At 36.6% G+C, this 15917-nt stretch overlaps 1 pseudogene; it reads left to right on the forward strand.

The window, feature by feature from the left end:
* Positions 1–10509: 10509 nt before the first annotated feature.
* On the forward strand, positions 10510–14218 carry LOC122038285 (annotated as a pseudogene).
* Positions 14219–15917: the final 1699 nt, after the last annotated feature.

Genomic DNA, 15917 nt, shown 5'->3' on the forward strand with positions numbered 1-15917 from the left:
AGTCTGTTCTAGTGATCCGCAAACAAGCTCATCCGTTATGGAGGAAGGCACTCAGAGCCAACGCGCAAGCTTGTTTGCATCACTTACAAACCAGTAATGGAGACCATGGGATTTACTTAAAAATCCCTCTCCCACTTAGTTATTTATAAATGAGGAATTTTAACTATGCTAGCCTACTTAACTTGTAAACTAACATGCACACATAGCACAATATAAAAGCAATAAATAGAAAATCTAATTTTCAACTATTATGGCTTTTATCTCTAGTTGTCCTCCGTGTGTTGTCATCCCAAGCTGCTGCCATATTTGGCCACCGCTACCGGGTCTAGCTGTCGCATCCATCTTGCTCCTAGTTCCGCTGGCCTCTGGTCCTTAGAAGGTTCCACGCTTTGCAAGATTCGATCCGCGACATAAATAGAATTTTACATTTTTGATCCTATATTCCATAAAAGGAATGTACATGTATCTAGATCAAAAATAAAATCCTAATAAAACTAAATACAGCTCCTGCTATATTTTAATACAATCATGCACACACATATAAATGCCCTTGACATGTCCAAGGGTCCAATCACACTCATAATAACTAAAAGTCATAATAGTTGAATCATGCATCCACAAAGTTAGTACATCCTACTATTAACCTGCCTAAATTATGTATGACATGTGCATAATTAACCTAATATCAAATACACAGAGGCAAAACCCTAGCTCTGATACCAATTGTTGGTTGCTACTCGAAAAACCTATAGGTTTCACTGTACAAAAATTTTGTACAAAGGTCTGAACCTTTTCCTATCTACCATGTGTTCTTTTAAATTAAATTTTGGATCGCCTACGGAACTTAACACGTTTGATCCAAAACTTAATCTATTTGTTCTTTTAGGTTTTGACTTGGATCTTCTGCGGAACTTAACACGTTCGACCCAAGTCTCCTTAAGTTATTAATTCCATTAAATATTAATTTCCATAAAAGGTTCCCAGTACTGACGTGGCGAGGCACATGGCCTTCTTGGATATGGGAGCAACCACCACCGACTAGACAAAACCTTTAATAGAAAGCTAATATTTAATTTCCTAAAATAACTTTAGGTTAACCAAAGAGAACAATCAAATCACAAGGAAAAGAAAGAAACAAAAGAACACAACTTCGAAAAAACATATTCGAAATACTAGAACGTAAGCCTCTTGTATTTGGTATTATTTCCATAAATAACTAGCATGATGCGGAAATAGAAATTACTAGTTATACCTTGTAGAAAAACCTCTTGATCTTCTACCGTATTCCTCTTCTAACCTCGGACGTTGTGTGGGCAACGATCTACCAAGATGAGAAACCACCAACCACCTTCTTCTCCTCCAAGCAAGGTTCGGCCACAAAGGAAGAACTTTACCAAAGAAGAAAATCAAAATACTAACCAAGCTCCAAGAGATGCTAGCTTTCTCTCCTTCTTCTTCTTCTTCTCCAAGTAGTATCCGGCCACCACAAGAACTCCAAGAAGATGAAGTATTCGGCCACCACAAGAGGAAGAGAGGGAGAGGGTAATGGCCACCACACCAAGGAAAAGGGAGAGATAGAGGTTGTATCTCATGAAGGCACCCCTACCCTTCTTTTATATTCCTTGGCCTAGGCAAATTAGGAAATTTATTTACAATAAAATTTCCTTAATTTCCTTGACATGATTTATTTGAGAAAAATAAAATAAAATTTCCCAAATAAACTCTAATGGCCGGCCACATCAAGAGGAAGCAAATTGGACAAGTTTCAATCAACAATTAAAACTTTCCTTATTTGTTTCCGGAAATTTTAAAAATAAAATTTCTCTTTAAAAATCTCTTCATGGTTAATAAAAGGAAATATCTATAATTTTAATTTTATTAACATGTGAATAATTTTAAAGAGAAAAATAAAAAAACTCTCCAATCTACAAATAAGGAAAGAGATCTAATCTCTTTCTTTAATCTTTTGTAAATCTTTTACAAGAGAGATATTTTAATTTTAATTCTCTTTAAAATATATCTTCCACATAATAATAAAAATTAAAATTAAATTTCTTTTTAATTTATTTTTGGCCGGCCCTACTAGCTTGGGTTCAATCTAGGGCCGGCCACCCAAAATCATACCTAGGCCGGCCCTAGCTTGTTCCCAAGCTAGCTTGGCCGGCCCCTATTGGGTGGGTATAGAAGGTGGGTATAGGTGGGTATAGAACTCTATAAATAAGAGGCTACGATAGGGACCGAGAGGAGGAATTGGTTTTGGTCTCCTGATAAAATTAAGCATCCCGTGTTCGCCCCGAACACACAACTTAATTTTATCAATGATAATTCATTCCACTAGAGAACTATCATTGAACTACCGCACCAATCCCAAATTACATTTTTGGGCTCCTTCTTATTATGAGTGTGTTAGTCTCCCTGTGTTTAAGATATCGAATGTCCACTAATTAAGTGAGTTACTGACAACTCATTTAATTAATATCTAAGTCCAAGAGTAGTACCACTCAACCTTATTATCATGTCGGACTAAGTCCACCTGCAGGGTTTAACATGACAATCTTTATGAGCTCCTCTTGAGGACATTATCAACCTAGTATCACTAGGACACAGTTTCCTTCTATAATCAACAACACACACTATGAGTGACACCATTTCCCAATTTATCGGGTTTATTGATTCATCGAACTAAATCTCACCCATTGATAAATTAAAGAAATAAATATCAAACATATGTGCTTGTTATTATATTAGGATTAAGAGCACACACTTCCATAATAACTGAGGTCTTTATTCCTTTATAAAGTCAGTATAAAAGGAACGACCTCAAATGGTCCTACTCAATACACTCTGAGTGTACTAGTGTAATTATATAGTCAAGATAAACTAATACCTAATTACACTACGACTTTCTAATGGTTTGTTCCTTTCCATTCTGGTCATGAGCTACTATTTATAATTTATAAGGTACTGATAACATCATCTTCTGTATGTGACACCACATACTATGTTATCTACAATATAAATTAAATGAACAACTACAAACAAATGTAGATAATTAGACCAAATGTGATTCTTTATTCATAATGAATGTTTACAAAGCTTAGGCTTTCAGTATACACTCCAACAGATTTATCGAGCTAAACCTCACCCTTTGATAAGTCAAAGAAATAAATATTAAATATACATGCTTGTTATTATATTAGGATTAAGAGCACACACTTCCATAATAACTAAGGTCTAGTTCTTTTACTAAGTCAGTACAAAAAGAACTTACCTAAATGATCCTACTCAATACATTTAAAGTGTATCAGTGTAATTTATTAGTCAAGATAAACTAATACTTAATTACACTACGTCTATTCTGATGGTTTGTTCCTTTCCATCTTAGTCGTGAGCAACTGTTTATAATTTATAGAGAACCGACAACATGATCTTCTAAGTGTGACTCCACACTCCATGTTATCTACTATATAAATTAATTGAACAATTACATTTAACAAATAAATGTAAACATTTGACCAATGTGATTCTTTATTTCAAAATAAATGTGTACAAAAGCTAAACTTTTAAGTATACAATTCAACAAGTACACTGTAACAGGACTCCCACTATCCTCAGCAATCTTCAGATGCTTCAGGAACCTTCTTAGCCAGACAGCCTCTTGCACAACCACTGCACAAGCCACATACTCAGCTTCCATTGTCGACAAGGCTACACAAGCCTGCTTCTTGCTGTTCCACATACTCAGCTTCCATTGTACAAGTTTCGTGGGGCCGGCACTAGGGGGGCCGCTAAGGTAGCGGATCTACCCTTTTTTTTTTTTTTAAATTAAATTTTGGATCGCCTGCGGAACTTAACACGTTTGATCCAAAACTTAATCTATTTGTTCTTTTAGGTTTTGACTTGGATCTCCTGCGGAACTTAACAAGTTCGACCCAAGTCTCCTTAAGTTATTAATTCCATTAAATATTAATTTCCATAATTGGTTCCCAATACTGACGTGGCGAGGCACATGGCCTTCTTGGATATGGGAGCAACCACCACCGACTAGACAAAACCTTTTATAGAAATCTAATATTTAATTTCCTAAAATAACTTTAGGTTAACCAAAGAGAACAATCAAATCACAAGGAAAAGAAAAAAAAACAAAAGAACACAACATCGAAAAACATATTCGAAATTCTAGAACGTAAGCCTCTTGTATTTGGTATTATTTCCATAAATAACTAGTATGATGCGGAAAGAAAAATTACTAGTTATACCTTGTAGAAAAACCTCTTGATCTTCTACCGTATTCCTATTCTAACCTCGGACGTTGTGTGGGCAACAATCTTCCGAGATGAGAAACCACCAACCACCTTCTTCTCCTCCTAGCTAGGTTCAGCCACAAAGAAAGAAGCTTCACCAAGGAAGAAAATTAAAACACCAACCAAGCTCCAAGAGATGCTAGCTTCCTCTCCTTCTTCTTCTTCTTCTCCAAGTAGTATCCGGCCACCACAAGAGCTCCAAGGGAATAGAGGGGTTCGGCCACCACAAGAGGAAGAGAGGGAAAGGATGGCCGGCCACACCAAGGAACAAAAGAGGGAGAGAAAATAATAGAGGTTGTGTCTCATGAAGGCACCCTCACCCCTTCTTTTATATTCCTTGGCCTAGGCAAATTAGGAAATTTAATTACAATAAAATTTCCTTAATTTCCTTGACATGATTTAATTGAGAAAAATAAAATAAAATTTCCCCAATTGAATTCAAGTGGTCGGCCACATCATGAAGAACAAATTGGACAAGTTTCAATCAACAATTAAAACTTCCTAATTTGTTTCCGGAAATTTTAAAAAATAAAATTTCTCTTCAAAAATCTCTTCATGGTTGATAAAAGGAAATTTCTATAATTTTAAAGAGAAAATAAAATATCTCATCAATCTATAAATAAGGAAAGAGATCTAATCTCTTTCTTTAATCTTTTGTAGATCTTTTATAAGAGAGATATTTTAATTTAAATTCTCTTTAATAAATTATTTCTTCCACATAATAAAAATTATAATTAAAATTCCTTTTTAATTTGGCCGACCCCCACTAGCTTGGGATCAAGCTAGGGCCGGCCACCCAATTTTATACCTAGGCCGGCCCTAGCTTGGTTCCCAAGCTAGCTTGGCCGGCCCCCTATTAGTGGGTATAGAAGGTGGGTATAGGTGGGTATAGAACTCTATAAATAAGAGGCTACGATAGGGACCGAGAGGAGGAATTGGTTTTGGTCTCCCGACAAAATTAAGCATCCCGTGTTCGCCCCGAATACACAACTTAATTTTATCAATAATAATTCATTCCACTAGAGAACTATTATTGAACTACCGCACCAATCCCAAATTATATTTTTGGGCTCCTTCTTATTATGAGCGTGTTAGTCTCCTTGTGTTTAAGATATCAAATGTCCACTAATTAAGTGAGTTACTGACAATTCATTTAATTAATATCTAAGTCCAAGAGTAGTACCACTCAACCTTATCGTCATGTCGGACTAAGTCCACCTGCAGGGTTTAACATGACAATCCTTATGAGCTCCTCTTGGGGACATTATCAACCTAGTATCTCTAGGACACAGTTTCCTTCTATAGTCAACAACACACACTACAAGTGATATCATTTCCCAACTTATCGGGTTTATTGATTCATCGAACTAAATCTCACCCATTGATAAATTAAAGAAATAAATATCAAATATATGTGCTTGTTATTATATTAGGATTAAGAGCACACACTTCCATAATAACTGAGGTCTTTATTCCTTTATAAAGTCAGTATAAAAGAAACGACCTCAAATGGTCCTACTCAATACACTTTGAGTGTACTAGTGTAATTATATAGTCAAGATAAACTAATACCTAATTACACTACGACCTTCTAATGGTTTGTTCCTTTCCATTTTAGTCATGAGCTACTGTTTATAATTTATAAGGTACTGATAACATCATCTTCTGCATGTGACACCACATAGTATGTTATCTACAATATAAATTATATGAACAACTACAAACAAATGTAGATAATTTGACCAAATGTGATTCTTTATTCAAAACAAATGTTTACAAAAGCTTAGGCTTTCAGTATACACTCCAACACTTCTAGTCTGCCCTGGCTGATGTGTGGACCATCTAAAGCAACCTGCATCTAGTGTAACTGTGCTGGGTTAGCTCCGTACTGAATCGGCTGTGGTGGGGGAAAGCTGGTCTTGTTCGGGAATTTCTTAGCCATATGCCCTTCCTGGCCACATTCAAAGCATCCTCGTGTGCCCTTGCGGCAAACTCCTAGGTGGAATTTTCCACATGTGGAACACTTGGGATAGCTAGGCTGTTTACTAGCTGATCCTCCTTTTGGGTAACTCCCTGGTTTACGTTTGTTACTGGAGTTCCCTTTCCAGTTAGAGCTGTGGCCACGGTATTTCTGAGTACTTGAGCCTCCTTGGCCTTTTGACTCTGAGAAGGCTTGCTTCTGTTGCTTGATGTTGTTCTGGTAATGCTCGGTGATCAGAGCACTACTTACCAGTTACTAAGTGGTTTGCGGCCTACGGACGCTGCTGGCCACATTCAGTGCTATTTCCTGCCTTAGCATTTTGAGCATCAGTCGGACTCGTTCTCCTTCGGTGTCGACTAGTTCGGGGCACAGACGAGCCAACCTGTTGAATTTCTTCACGGCCTCCTCAACTGAAAGGTTGCCCTGACGAAATTCAGTGAACTCGTCGTAGTGGCGGTTTATGACCCGCATGTGAAAGAACTCCTCAAAGAATTCTCTTTCGAAGTAGGCCCATGTCATCTGGTTCACTGGGCGCTTCGCTTTAATCCTCTCCCACCACATACGTGCGTCTCCTGCCAGGCAAAAGGAGGTGTATTTCACCATTTCATGCTCTGGCCAGTCCAGGAGCTCCATCGTACTCTCCAGTGTTTTGAACCAAGCTTGGGCATCCCATGGTTCACTGGTGCCTGAGAAGTTCTCTGGCCTGATTTTCTGCCACTAGATCAGATAGGCTTCTCTCCTTGCCCCTGTTGTTGGGGCTACAGGTGCTGTAGGTTCGACTGGTGGAACCTCTATAACTACTGGGGTTGCCTTGTTAGGTTCCGGAGTGGCAGTGGGAGTGTTCTGTTGATTAGCCCTTAGGGTGGCTATCTCCTATTGTTGTTCAGCTAGTTGCTTTTGTAACTGAGTCACTACCTCTGAAAGGTCTGGGGGAGGCACTGAGCTGTCTGCCTCATGCTGGGGCTCAGTAACTGGTGCCCTTCTAGCTGGGCGTCCTCGTACCATTTCCTAGAGAAGTAGAGGACATACATAACTACAACAATCATGTTCACATAACTACTACTATCATGTTAGATGCTATCATATATAAACATGCTTTAGTTATCTATAAACATGGAGTTATCTATAACCATAGAAGCAAGAAACATAAATAAGTTGAGGTATTATTACTTGAAAGCTGCAGGTTCAATGCTGATGTGTGTGTGGAGGAAGTATGGAACTTGCTCTGATACCACTCTGTAACGACCCGCCTTCTACTGACTAAACTGTAAGGCCGGGGGTTACGGTTGCTAACTATTCTGTGGCTACCACTGACATATAATGTAAAAAGGGAAACTGATCTAATTTAAAAACTCTGCTAATTGCTACTAACATCTGGAATTCATGTTCCAAAATACATTTTCATTGTTGTACATATGCTAAAGGATGAAACCAAATCTCTACATGTTATATCATACAATAGAACACCATAACTAAGCATTTACACAAACTAAACATGCCGCTAACAGTGTCCCAACATTCCACACGGTCAAGGAGCTGAAATCAGATGTTTCCAGGCGATTTCAGACTTTCCAATCGATTGAAATTGGGACTCAATTGATTGAAGTCATTTCGATCGATCCACTGATGGTTTCAACGTGCTTCTGTGCACGGAAGTCAATTCTAAATCGATCGGCTGATCGATCCAACCTGGGCCAATCGATCCGATGATCGATTCAGCAGCTCTCTATTTGCGGAAATTACTTTCCGATCGATCGGCTGATCGATCCATGGCCAATCGATCAGCTGATCGATTCATCAGCTCTCTGTACGCGGGAAATCACTCCTCAATCGATCGACTGATCGATTGAGGACCCTCCAATCAATCGGCTGATCGATTGGAACTCTGATTTCTACTGCATTCCCCCACTAATCCCTATCCAATGCCAATGTATCAACTTAAAAGCATTACCAAACTACTAGGCATGTCATTACTTTCATGATTCATAGTTTATTAACTAACATCAAAATAATTAGTAGTCAAGGCATAGCATAGTGCATATTTTCACAATCCATGACATCTAAACATTCTAAAGGTGCGAAATGATAAGAATATAAGAAGTCTAATTCTTAAACTTGCTAGTCCCCGAGAGTCTTTATTCCAAGTTCCTTCTCACACACATCTTGACACATTGCCCTCCAGCCTCCGCTAATCCATCTTCCCTTTACCTTTATATGCAGTATAAGGAAAAAAAGAAACTATAAGCTTGGGAGCTTAGTAAGAACCATCTACCTCACAAAACATGCATTCGATGAAAGAATGTTTTTAAAAGATGCTATTGGAAATGCATGCTGATAATTATACTAGAAAAAAAATGCTACAACATGGCATACTGGTACAAGAGTCATGACAATCAAATATTGATCATAGAACTATAGAGCTATCTTATTGTATCAATAAGAAAAACTGAAGTGATACATAAACTAAGTTAAATTAAGGCTATGATAATGCTAAATCTGAATTGTATTCACATAACTGAATTGTGAAGCTTTGAAAACTATTTTCATAGTAGATAAAAATACTAATCATGCTGCTGTTGGGCCCGGTAACTGTACTTGCTATGCGCGCATCCCTAACTAGACCCGAGGTAGCTAGTCCCGAATCTAGTAGGGTTTACTAGGTTATCTAAACCTAGGGACGACTATGGGAGCCCAGCCCAAGGACAACTAAAAGTCCAGCACAATGCCACTGATAAAAGTAAAATACTGATTCATAAGCTGATTTATCTTGTCTTGCTCTTACTAGGTTATCTGAACCCAGAGCTAGGTTATCTGAACCTAGGGGCAACTGAGGGAGCCCACCCATTGGACCGTAGTCCCATATAAACTGAAGAAAGACTAAGCATGCTATTTAAAATGCTTCTATGGCATTTAACTGAGCTATTAAAATGCCTACTATAGCATTTACTAGTCATTTTATCGAACACTTGGTGTGCTCTATCTCTCCTCTCTATTAGGGGACCACCTCTAGGCATCCGACAGCATCTAAAACCCCAAAATTGGAGAGGGAAACATGTTTGGCCCATCTAGAGGTGCTCAAATAAACCCTAAACTTGCGAAGAGGGTCAAATACACCCTACGTGCTGAAAAATCTGCATATGGCTGAACTAAAAATATAAAAACATATGATTAACTACTTATACTGCAAGTGAGGGATTACTTACTTCCTGCGCTAAGTTTCTTACAGTTCTGATCGCTAGGTTTTCGAAGAAGAAGATCTCCTCGACGATCTTCTTATGTCTACGCGTTCCTCTCACGAAGATGAGCGTCCTCGTACTAGAATCGTTGCCGGGAGGTGCTCCTACGACCCTAGGGATAGAACCCTAGGTCCCTTGGGGCTTGGTGTGTCGAGAGGTGAGGAAGAGGGAGAGGGCGGCGAGTTGAAGGTGGGGGTGAGTAATAGTTGTCGATCAAAATAATAAATCCCCACTTAAATTCCCTATTTATGTTAAGTGATTAATACGACTCAACCAAATCATAAATATAATTTCTCTCCTCTTCTTTCAGCACACCCCTGCTGGGCCACCGGGTTACTAAAGTCATGCTATAAGTTATAGGGTCTATTAGGTCGCGGGTTCGATTCCCGCTTAGGCTATTTTACGTTTTTATTTAATTTTACTACTTCTGCTACTCTAAAAATTCCATAAAAATATTTTAAAATTTTAGAAAAATAATAGAATATTTCTAAAATTTACTTGAGAATTTTTGGGCATTACACCTTACTATCTTGATTATATTTGGTTTATCAGGTTGTTGTGACTCAAGATTGGCTCGAGGTGACAAAATATGCTGGATTGGTCTGTTTAAGTTGACTGGATATGATTCACTGGTTGCAATCAAACACATTTAAGTGTTTGACCACCTTAAAGCCTCAAGTTTATGCCCAAATCTTACATCAATTTTTGAATTGATTTACTACACTGTTTCTTGTGTTTATTGTTAGGAAGTACAAATATGTTCCATTTGACATACTTATAAATATCAATTTGTTGTTGGATCCGTTTATATGATTCCTGAAAATTGATTACAAGATTTCTTATAAACTTATATCTTGATATTTTTCAATTCGAGGAGTTGCTCTAATCCGTGTTATAAGTTTACTTCTGGAAATTTGATTGTTGCTTAACTATTCTTAGTTTCCATTTTGAGATGATCTCACCACTGCTTAATTTGTTTTCAGGAAAATGAATACCTCCATAGAATGGGGGTCCTCCGAGCATCAAGTCCAGGCTGGGGTGGAACTCTTGGACTTGCTAAAAATCTTGTAAAGAAAGTTGTGAGACTAGATGTTCCTGTTGACAAGTATCCAAGTGTATGTTTGTGTTTTCTTAGCTTCAACTAGTTAATCTCTCAACATGTATTAGTACAACTTTGTTGGCCGTTTATTGGGACCACGTGGGAACTCCTTAAAGAGAGTTGAAGCTTCAACTCAATGCAGGGTTTATATACGAGGTCGAGGTTCAGTGAAGGATTCTATAATGGTATGTGGATATCATGTAATATTTATCTTAATGAAAAATAAGTATATTCTAATCTCCCAAACCTTGATGTATCATCCTCACTATTAAATTTTTAAGGACTACCTACATAAAAAATAGATCTTTGTCTTTATGTTTAAAGGCAAAATAATCCATGTTTTTTAATGTGATATGGGTTTCTCTTCTCTTGTGTCTGCTAGAGTATGCTGTTCTTTGTACAAGTTACACCAACATTAAGTTAACCGTGCAATTTAGAACCTATGTAATTTTCGATATTAGCATCCTATAATATGTCCTAATGGATTGTTATTATCAACTCAAAAGCTAAGGTGCATTATTTCTTGTCTTAATACTCAAGTTTTCCTCCCTTTTTTTGAACAGGAAGAAAGCTTACGGGATAAACCTGGATATGAACACTTAAACGAACCATTGCACATACTATTGGAGGTAGAATTTACACCAGACATAATTGATGCTCGCTTAAACCAAGTTGTTGCCACCCTTGAAGTGTTAGAGTGTATACTAAAAGCCTAGCTTTTGGTATAAACATTTATCTAGAAATAAGAATCACATTGGTCAAATGTCTACATTTATGATAAATGTAGTTGTTCAATTAATTTATATTGTAGATAACATGGTGTGTGGTGTCACACACAGAGGATCATGTTATCAGTACCTTATAAATTATAAACAGTAGCTCACGACCATAATGGAAAGGAACAAACCATTGGAAGGTCGTAGTGTAATTAGGTATTAGTTTATCTTAACTATATAATTACACTAGTACACTTAGAGTGTATTGAGTAGGACCATTAGAGGTCGTTTCTTTTATACTGACTTTATAAAGAAACAAAGACCTCAGTTATTATGGAAGTGTGTGCTCTTAATCCTAATATAATAACAAGCACATATATTTGATATTTATTTCTTTAATTTATCAATGGGTGAGATTTAGTTCGATGAATCAATAAGCCCGATAAGTTGGGAAATGATATCACTTATAGTGTGTGTTGTTGATTATAGAAGGAAACTGTGTCCTAGTGATCTAGGTTGAGAATGTCCCCAAGAGGAGCTCATAAGGATTGTCATGTTAAACCCTGCAAGTGGACATAGTCCGACATGACGATGAAGTTGAGTGGTACTACTCTTGGAGCTAGATATTAATTAAGTGAGTTGTCAGTAACTTACTTAATTAATGGACATTTGTTATCTTAAACACAGGGAGACTAACACACTCATAATAAGAAGGAGCCCAAAATGTAATTTGGGATTGGTGCGGTAGTTCAATAATAGTTCTTTAGTGGAATGAATTATTATTGATGAAATTAAGTTGTGTGTTCGGGGCGAACACGGGATGCTTAATTTCATCAGGAGACCAAAACCAATTCCTCCTCTCGGTCCCTATCGTAGCCTCTAGTATATAGAGATTTATACCCACCGCATACCCACCTTCTTACCCATCCAATGGGGCCGGCCAAGCTAGCTTGGAACCCAAGCTAGGGCCGGCCAAGACCAAGTGGATGAGCCATGTAGGTGGCTGGCCAAAGCTTGGGTCCCAAGCTTAGGTGGCCGACCACTAGAATATTTAAAAGGATTTTTATTAAAATTATTTCTTATGTGGATATCATGATTTTAAAAGAGAGTTTAAAAATTAAAAATTTCCTTTTATAGCTTTCTACAAAAGATTAAGAGAAGAGATTAATCTCTTTCCTTATTTGTAGATTAAAAGGATGGTTTTAATTTTTGGTAAAAACTTTCCCTATTTGTAAATCATCTACATGTTTAAAAGAGAGTTTAAAATTTGAAATCTTTCCTTATTTGTTGATTAAAGGAGGATTTTAAATTTTAAGAAAACTTTCCTTTTTAACCATGTTCATGTTTTAAAAGAGAGTTTAAAAATTAATAATTCTCTTTTATTAGTTTCTACAAAAGATTGAGAAAAGATTTGATATCTTTCCTTATTTGTAGATTAAAAGAGATTTTAATTTTTAGAGATAACTTTCTTTTTATCCACATGTTTAAAAGAAAGATTTTAATTTATTAAATTTCCTTTTTATAAACCAATCATGAAGGGATAAAATTATTGGAGAAATTTTTATAAATTTCCGGAAACAAATTAGGAAGTTTTAATTCTTGTTTAATTAAAACTCTCCTTGATTTGAGGAAATAAGTGGCCGGCCATGTTTAAGTGAGAAGAAAAATTATTTTAATTAAAATAAATTTTTCCTTTTCATGGCAAAAGAATTAAGGAAGTTTTTAATTAAATTTCCTTATTTGCCAAGACCAAGGATTATAAAAGAGGGAGTAGAGAAGGCTTCATGGTGAACAACCTCTATTATTTCTCTCCCTCTTTTCCTTGGTGTTGTGGCCGGCCAACCTCTCTTCCTCTCTTCCTCTTGGTGGTGGCCGAACCTTCTCTATTTGCTTGGAGCTCTTGTGGTGGCCGGATACTACTTGGAGAAGAAGAAGAAGAAGGAGAGAAAGCTTGTATCCCTTGGAGCTTGGTTGGTGGAAAAAGATCTTCATCTTTTGGAAGCTTTGTGCTTGGCCGAAACTTGAAGAAAGGAGAAGAAGGTGCTTTGGTGGATTCTCATCTCGGAAGATCGTTGCCCACACAACGTCCGAGGTTAGAAGAGGAATACGGTAGAAGATCAAGAGGTTTTTCTACAAGGTATAACTAGTAATTTCTATTTCCGCATCATGCTAGTTATTTATGGAAATAATATCAAATACAAGAGGCTTACGTTCTAGAATTTCGAATATGTTTTTTCGAAGTTGTGTTCTTTTGTTTTTTCTTTTCCTTGTGATTTGATTGTTCTCTTTGGTTAACCTAAAGTTATTTTAGGAAATTAAATATTAGCTTTCTATTAAAGGTTTTGTCTAGTCGGTGGTGGTTGCTCCCATATCCAAGAAGGCCATGTGCCTCGCCACGTCAGTACTGGGAACCTTTTATGGAAATTAATATTTAATGGAATTAATAACTTAAGGAGACTTGGGTCGAACGTGTTAAGTTCCGCAGGAGATCCAAGTCAAAACCTAAAAGAACAAATAGATTAAGTTTTGGATCAAACATGTTAAGTTCCGCAGGCGATCCAAAATTTAATTTAAAAGAACACATGGTAGCTAGGAAAAGGTTCAGACCTTTGTACAAAATTTTTGTACAGTGGAACCTAAGATCTTCAACCTATGGTAGCAAAAACATTCACCTAGGTTGCATCCTCCGCGTTGTTCTACAAGATGTCGACACGAACATTATTATCGAAACATAGTCACTATTCAAACTCCAAATCTTGCAGGACGAGTCAATGGACTACTACAAGAAGCAACAGCTCAGGGAGTTGGCCATACTCAATGGCACATTGAGGGAAGAGAGCCCACAAACGTTCAGGGAGTTGGCCCACAAGAAACAGTTGTAAATGGAGTTTATTTGTTTATTTGTATTGGGATAAATTTTATTTGAATATGAGACATGTTTCTTCTTTTATGATTATAATTCTTGTATAAGTAACATTTTGAATGACATTGATATGGGGAATATTCTTTCTTTTGTGATTATGAGCTTTTATTATATATTTATATTGAAATCTGATATATTGGTATTAAAAGATAATAATTTAAAAGACAACGTTTTAAAATCGTTATCATTGTTGTCTATCGCCCTCAAAGACAACGGTTAAAAACCAACGATTTTATTGTTGTCTATTCTTAGCCCCAAAAATCGTTGTAACTGGCAGCAGCATTATTAAAAGTGCTCTAAACAATAACGATTTTAAATCGTTATCTTTTCATTCAAAGACAATGGTTTTAACCCATTGCAAAACTGTTGTCGTTTCATTCTACGACAACGGTTTTAAACCGTTGTCGTAGCCCCCACTTTTAACAACACTGCCAATTACAACGATTTTAAAGGGCCTACGATAACGGAAAAAATCCGTTGTCTTTTAATATTTTTGTTATAGTGATCGTAAATCTTAACATAAACATGTACAAATTCATAACATAAGCTTAAGCATAGACTTGTGCATCAACCTAACATGAGCATGCAAATCAACTTAAATATGACATAATCGTAAATCAAAACATAAGCATGTGAATTTATATCATAAGCTTAAGTATAAACTTATTCATAAGATAGCATGAGCATGCATAAATATAAGCAAGGAAACTCACTAGAGCATCACGAACTATCCACATTTCACATACTTAAAAAGTGTCCATGGTTTACTAGACATGAAGGAACGGATAAATTTGTAGCTAACAAGAAAACTGCCATTAAATGGGAAGTTATGATAATTCTAACCCACATAGACCACTGTGCCAGCAAGGAAATTAATGGAATTGGGGATTAACCAAAGACTTTTAATTCCTTAATGAATTAATTATTTATTGATTTCTTGATTTATGAAAAATGGACATGCAACACGTTTATATACAAACATCCAAAAGGTATATTTGTTTACGTTTACAAAAAGACTAATTCTAAGTATAATATTTAATTAGACAATAACTAACTCCATATCCTAAAACTAAATCTAGGTAAAGTAATTTATTTATTAATATTAGTAATTAATCCTAAAAGTCAATCATGAGATGATTAGACCTTTTAGTTACTAATTAAGTTAGACTCAAATGAACTCACTCATTGGATTGAGTCCAATCCGAATTAGACACATTAGATTAATGGGTTAGACTTAATGGGTTATACTTATTGGGTTATTGGATTAATGGTTAATCTAATATAATAAATCCAACCCACTAAGAGGAATACAAAGAGACAAAAGACCCTTGGTATTCATGGGATGAATATAAATAGGTTTTTGTCATTTATTTTTTATAAGATGAATTAGATGAGAAAAAGATGTCTCTTGAGATTCCATCTTCTTCCTCCTTCCATGGCCGATTCTTGATGTTTGGCCGAATCATACTTCTTGCTAGCACAAGAAGATGGTTCTTCTCCGAAGGCTTCATTCATGTGACGAATGAAGGATATGTTCGTGTGGATACCATAGAGACGCGGACCCTTGAACGCGTTGAGATCTGCACCGAAGAAAGGTTGCTGTCGGGATTGCAAAGGGCACGCAACGAAGGTATAATCCTATCATGTAGCTTAGTATA

This window comes from Zingiber officinale, chromosome 1B, assembly GCF_018446385.1.
Source record: "Zingiber officinale cultivar Zhangliang chromosome 1B, Zo_v1.1, whole genome shotgun sequence".
Lineage (NCBI taxonomy): Eukaryota > Viridiplantae > Streptophyta > Magnoliopsida > Zingiberales > Zingiberaceae > Zingiber > Zingiber officinale.